Source organism: Ammodytes marinus (genome assembly GCF_949987685.1).
Source record: "Ammodytes marinus genome assembly, chromosome: 16".
Classification (NCBI taxonomy): domain Eukaryota; kingdom Metazoa; phylum Chordata; class Actinopteri; order Uranoscopiformes; family Ammodytidae; genus Ammodytes; species Ammodytes marinus.
Window position 1 is genome coordinate 643,589 of NC_137220.1, and position 7,513 is coordinate 651,101.

Genomic DNA, 7,513 nt, shown 5'->3' on the forward strand with positions numbered 1-7,513 from the left:
GAAGTCTCTTTTTCCGATAGTGTAGAAGTGATTGTCTGGGTCAATGATTTAATTTGGGTCCGAAAATAATGATTAGCTAATAAGTCCAGACTTTCTTTTATCCAAGCGGATGTTTTGCTCATTCTCGCTGCTTAGGTTGATCAGATCCTCGTCCCTCCGGAATTGATCCAAATCCTCCTCCGTTTTGATTTGCACAATTTTGGCTTCTTCGGGTGTAGCTCCATTCATTTTGGTGAAGATTCTTCCATGTCTCGTCCAAGTTTTTTTAACCCTCTCGCTTGATAGGTCAGATAAGCGTTTCTCTTGGTTAAATTTTCACTCATTCCAATTTGTTCACCTTTAAGCTTCTTGCCTTGACTGAGCAGATTTATCTTATGCTTTCTACTCACAAATTTCAGAATGACAGCACGCTTTTTGGCAAACTTGGAGAAGAAAACAGGACTCCACGTTCTCTAGATCCAGATTAATGGCTTTGCTTCTCAGAAACATTGCCACTTGATTTTCCACCGTTACATTCCCTGTATCGCCCTCTTCTTCTCCATTTCCGGCAGCTCCATACGACCTTGGTTTAATAACCATACCAGTCAGGATCACATCTCTGTTTTTTGCTTGTTAATCCTGGTCATCAATTTTATCTCCAAGCTCTTTCAAGAGCTGATCTTCCTTCACATTGACGGCTTGAAGCTCCTTCAATTCGATCATCAGTGGCTTCAGACCAGTAGCTATTTTTTCTTAAATTTTTTCATCAAAACGCCCCATCCATTCGTCAATGATCCCAGCCAGCTCAGCTTTCAGCAGTGCCCGCTCCGTCTCCCTCTCACTTTGCATTTCTCTCATCAAGTCTGCCAACTGTTTTTTCATTTCTTACGCATATCCTTTGTCTTCCTCCTTCTCCTGCTTATCAATGTTTTTTTGTTTTCTGGACTCTCCAGAGATTTTTCAGGCAGTGAATCTGTGTTCTCCACTGCTCTCGGTAAATAGGTCTTACCTCACGGCAAGCTCAACTCCTACATGATCCTTCACCAAGAGCTGGTTCACAAGTCTGACATATTTACACATTCTAATCACTCAGGAAACAAAAATACCCTCTTGTGAAAGACCCTAGACGAAACACATGACAGATCAATTTAAAGGAATACTTCACCCATACGGAACCGGCGTTCTATCATTATAAAATCACTATTATAATACTAGAACTGCAAGCAGTTGTGAACGGGGGCCAAGCCTCCCACGCGACTCGGGATCGGGCGTTGTCGTCCGCGGCGCCGGCCCCTCGCTTCACGGAATCCGGAGATGTAAAGTTTTTTAATGTGCGATGTTCGGTGTGGGAGTTATAGCCCCAAACGCGTTTTCTTTGCTTTTTGTGGTTTTGGCGCCCCCTATGGATGACATTCGCAAAACTACGTTAGATAGAAAGATGCAGCTCAATGTACCAAACAAGTGGATGTCAAGTTTTTGAATGTGCGATGTTCGGTTGGGGAGTTATAGCAAAATCAAATTGTCATCCTCTCCATTGTAAAGACACTTTTTTGAATTTTCCCATTTTCCCGCCTAAAGACTTAGAAAATGGCGAAAACAGGCAAAAAAATTGAAAAACTCTTTTTTTTAATAAGTCCGGCCCACATAGAAATTTCTAGCCCATATTTTTTCCATAGGCTCAAGTATGCCCCATGATAGTCTCCCTTCAGTTTCAAGAAAATCCCCTTTTTTTTTTTTTTTAAGGAATTTTCGCGAATCTTTCAAGCGCTACTGTTTGGTCTTCCGATGGTCGTAGAAAAACTATTTGACCCACTTTTGCTCGTGGGAGTCAGGAGAGCGTAATGCTTTTGGTTTCGTCCAAATCGGGCGAAAACTGTAGGAGGAGTATGTTTTGGTGACTGACACAGTTTTTGCGACGTAGAAAAATATCTATCCTATCGCAAATGGGCGTGGCCTATCTCAAAAGATGCAGCTGACTTGTGGGCATCTGTGGATATAAAGGTTTTGACTGTCGGCCTTTCGGTGCGGAAGTTATAGCCCAAAACGCCTTTTCCTTTGTTGTAGCGCCACCTAGTGGCCGGCATGTCTGAATTTTTTTGTATGCTGAGAGACCGGGGGTCTGAACTAGTGATGCAAGTGGCATGTCCCAACCCTTTACGGTTTGGGCTGCAGCACCACTTGTACGTAAGGAATAGGAATAATAATAATAATAATAATCCCTACAAGAACAATAGGGTTCCCTGCCCCGCAGGGCTTGGGAACCGCGTTGCTCTGCAAAACGCGGTCCCAGCCCTACTCGGGCTTGGCCCCCTAATAATGAATCAGGTTTTTCTTCCCTCATTCTTCCCTTAGTCTTCCCTTGGCCCAGCTGTCCTGTTAATCCTAACCCTTACTGTGATGTCACAAGAAGGAAACTATAGGGTTAGACAGTTAGACCATAAAACACTCTTTCTGCCTTTTCTCAGGCTAAGGTGATCCGATTTATTTTATTTTTTTTGCACATTTATACTAAATAGGATCTCCGAGTTCAATACACCTTCATATTCCAACTGGTGAAGTCGGTCTTTAAGGAAAACAGTTTCAGGGCTACACTGTTTTCTCTGATCAGTTTGTGTCACAAGACAGTAAACGAGGGGGAACAGGAAATAATGTCTAAGAATAACAGTGTGAGTGGCAGTTGTTGAGCAGCAGTTGTCTTTGCGTGCTACAGGTGAGATAAAGGGAACAGAAATAAGACAAACATATGGATAATATAAATGGAACAGCCGATATGAAATAAACAAACAGGTAAGGTACTACAGGAACACAAAGGAGAACTGATTAATGAACACAGAAACCGCTGCAGTCCAGACAGACAGACAGACACACAGACAGACACAGAGACAGGCCAACAGTGACTTAAAGCAGACAGTAGATCAGGATGGAGGTAGCTCACGTCTGTTTTGTTCAGTTGTTGGATTGATTCTCCAGCATAGTCTGACAAAAAAGTGTCTCATGAATGGCTAGTCTCCCTCCCCACCCCCCCGTTGACCCAACTCACAACCAGATGGTTGAAGCTCCGCCCCTCTCTTCACCCGAGTGTCCATGCTATCCTTCCTGCTATACTAAATAGCAGGAAGGATAGGTATTGTTACGTCGGGTAAATATCACCACAGTAGACAGTAGGACATCTGGGTATTTTTCAGCATGCTGCATCTGACTTTTGGGAAATCCGTACAAAACAATTAGCTGGGAAGTTTGGGGATTGGAACTCAATCACTAGTTAGCAAGAACATTAAACCGTTCGATTTTGTCTTAGACCGCTGAAACACAGCAACATGTCGCCTATAAACGATGTAATCCATGTGATTTGTGTTACTATAGCAACATGTCGCCTATAAACGATGTAATCCATGTGATGTGTGTTACTACAGCAACATGTCGCCTATAAACGATGTAATCCATGTGATTTGTGTTTTGCAGGAATGGCGTTTCTTCGGCTTCCGGCCTCGATGCTGCTGTTGGCTTCATTCCTCCTTCTTCTCTACGGGACGACATCAGCTGATCAGTCACATGACCCTCCACCGGGCCCTCCGTTACCTGAACAAGATATGGAATTTCGCTACAGAGAGAAGCTCGCTGCGTCCTTAAGTTCAGCGAAAGAGGTGCTCTCATTAATGTCCCAGACCGATACGTTGGGGAAAGTGTTGAAGAGCTTCTCCACCTTTGGCAAAATGATGCCCGGCATTGTGGGTTTGGCCTTTTCGTTCATCAACTTGGCCTTCGCCCACAAGTCTCAGAGAAATGCTGTGACAGACCTGGAGAACGGTTTCGCTGAGGTGAACAGAAAGCTGGATGCTCTCTCCCTCCAGGTGTCTGACCTGTCCATAGATGCGGAATGGTTTAACTACGCCAGTGTCTACGCTCAGGACGAGGTCAAAATCCTCAACGCATGGAGGAAGTACAATGAGTTTCGTAAGAACGTTAAGTCAGAACAATGTATAGATGGCAAACTCCTTCTGGCAAAGATATTCACCACCTATTATAAGCTCACTGGAACTGAAGGCAGCATGGACAACCTCTACCATTACCTCACCGTCAGAGGCAAAACTGTTCTCACCAAAAACCTCAATGACCTTCTGACTAGGAAGTTTAAATGTAGCGTTAGAAAGATCATCCAATACAACCAGCATTTCAGCAGCCTTCTGTTAAAAGGAATGGTCCTAAACCAACTCTACTGGAAACTGATCGGTCTGCACCGGCCAGCCAAAGTGGACGAACACCAACAGATGTTTACAGACGTCTACAGCAAACAGAAAGCTGTGTTGAGAAACTGCCTGGAAAATAGTGAGCCTTACGTGAAGGGCGATGTGAAAGAGATCGCTACATCAATGGATCACAACAACAAACAAGCCATCGCTGAAAAGGTGAAAACCTTCCTGGATGAGAAGTACTACTGGTACGACTGGGTGGTGGTGGTGTACGACTCTAGTGAGAAAGATAATCACTTATTCTACCATATGACCACAACTACAGTAGATGCGAGTTCAATCGGTGTGTCTGTGGGCTACATTCAGAAAGAAGAGCAGGGAGATAATGCTTATACAGAGCAGGAAAACAAAGCCAAGGATGAGATTATGCAATGCCATAGCAAGAAATATTATGGTAAATCACTGGGTGACATAAAGTGTGTTGATGTCAGGAAGTATTGTGGTGATGGACCAGTCAAAGAGTTTGTTAAAATGGCACACATTGGTCTTTGGGACCCTGCTCAAGCCCCAAAGCCCTTTCTGATCTTTAAATGTTGGTACAAAAAGGATAAGGCACAAAAATTAAATGTGTATTACTTTAAAGAAGGAGAAGGTGGTGACCCCTGCAGTAAAAACCCCTGTAACAACAAAGGAAAGTGTGTGTCGCTGCTGAAGTCCAACGAACCTGTGTGTGAGTGTCCAGACGGTTTCTATGGAGACACATGTGAGAAGGAGATCATCAACATCGATATCCCAGAGATCGATGGACGCCTCATTCACGTGCCGCTCCGTTAACACGAACTGAAGCTGTACAAGAGAAACACTTACCAATGTAAGAGTGAATGTGAAGAACATAATAAAACATGTCTCTACATTCCAGAAGGTGTTTGTGTGAGTTCTTGTGTCTCACTGAGGTCAGGCTGAACCATAAATATATCAACGTTTAACAAGAAAATGTATCTGATGAATGTAAACCCTTTTATTATTGTTATTTTTTCCGTTTTAACAAATAGAACCCAGGAGGTGAGGGTTAACAACATGGTCTCTGAATCCAAATCCATCAGTACAGGTGCACACCAAGACTGTGTCAACTCACCAGTCCCTTTCACTTTGTACACAAATGACTTCTCCCACAGCCACTTAGGACGTTTTATTTTGAAATCCTCTGAGGACACTGCCATCCTCAGCCTGTTGTATCAGCACACAGATCCCTCATCGTAGTTTAACCAGTGCAGTGATACAAACGAGATCATAAGGCTGTAATAATCAAGCAAAGAGTATTTAATCAAACAAACAGAAGCTTCACGTTCTTAGATCCTTGAGAACATGCAGGTCCATCCGGTGGCTCTCTGATCAGATGTCACATCCTTTATACAAGCCAGTTCAGCATCAGCAAGAATGTTGTGTGTTTCACTTGGCAGTCAGGTGAGGGGGAGGGGGTGGGGGAGGGCTCAGCGACAGACTGTTTACTGCTGCAGGGGGGTGGGGGGGTTGTGGTATCCAAGGGAGGCAGGGGGGTGGGGGGGGAGGGTTGGGGAGGCACAGTCTGAGTGCTCTTCAATAAACATTTGAGGAATCTAATCTTAGACATACAGGAGTAATACAAGATAAATACAATGTTTCTTATTGCATTAATAAGCATTCTAACATTGAGTCCGGAGATATTTCATTACACCAGGTACAAACTTTTCTTCAGTGGCGTGATGCAAATCGGCCCGGGGTCAGTGTGATAGGCCCGGGGTCAGTGTGATAGGCCCGGGGTCAGTGTGATAGGCCCGGGGTCAGTGTGATAGGCCCGGGGTCAGTGTGATAGGCCCGGGGTCAGTGTGATATCCTGACAGTATGAAGCAGGAACCTGTGAAGGCGACTGTGTCTCAGTTGGTAGAGCGGGTCGGCCAATGATACAAGGGTTGGCGGTTCGATTCCCACCCTGCCACCTGTGTCATAGTTGTTGTGTCCTTGGGCATATAAATCCTATCCATTATTATTATTATTATTATTATTATTATTATTATTATTATTATTATTATTATTATTATTATTATTATTATTATTATTATTATTATTATTATTATTATTAATAAATACTACGGTCTCACAGTATGATGGTATTGTGATAACAGCTCTCAAATTATTTTGTTATATTGTTATTTTAAAATTCCTGGGTAAAAAACATATATATTTTAGTAAATGTATTAATTTCATTTAGTTTTCTCTTGTTAATTGAAGCTAAGGGTCTGTAGAACAATGTTGGTTTGAGTGTCAAGAAACCAGACCAGGGGGCGCCCTTACCTCAGTTGGTAGGGCGTCCCCCCCCCCCATGGGCCCTTAGCTCAGTTGGTAGGGCGTCCCCCCCCATGGGCCCTTAGCTCAGTTGGTAAGGCGTCCCCCCCCCATGGGCCCTTAGCTCAGTTGGTAAGGCGTCCCCCCCCCATGGGCCCTTAGCTCAGTTGGTAGGGCGTCCCCCCCATGGGCCCTTAGCTCAGTTGGTAGGGCGTCCCCCCCATGGGCCCTTAGCTCAGTTGGTAGGGCGTCCCCCCCCCATGGGCCCTTAGCTCAGTTGGTAGGGCGTCCCCCCCATGGGCCCTTAGCTCAGTTGGTAGGGCGTCCCCCCCATGGGCCCTTAGCTCAGTTGGTAGGGCGTCCCCCCCATGGGCCTCGGCCAGCAGCGGACCCGGGTTTGATTCCAGCCCGCGGTCGTTCTCTGCATGTCACTCCCCTCTCTGCCCCATTTCAACTCTACTCAACTCTCTACACTATCAATAAAGCATAAACATGCCCCAAAAAAAAGAAAGAAACCAGACCAACCAAATATTGCTCTATAGACCTTTTTCTTCAATCTATAAGTGAAAAGTAAACTAGACTTTGAAATGAGTGTCCAAGCACCACGTCATAAGAGCAGACAGAAGACAGTCACTGCCAGTCAGCCCTCACTCACTGCATCAAATACATCATTAGATCATTTCATTGATAAAATCTGCGAATGAGATAAAATAAAAATAACAGCATCAAGCAGAATTTTTGAATGAGTGTGGTTGTATTCAGTTCATCCGCATGGTCAGTGTGTTACCTTATGGACACACACACACACACACACACACACACACACACACACACACACACACACACACACACACACACACACACACACACAGTTCTTCTGCATAGTTAGTGTGTTACCTTATGGAGATGGCCCTCAGTCACTGTAAGGAGTTTGGGGGAGACATGGCTGTAGCAGAAGTCAACATTGTACTGATAAAGAGGGGACCAGGAGAAAACTGTTGTTCATCATGTATATAAATGCT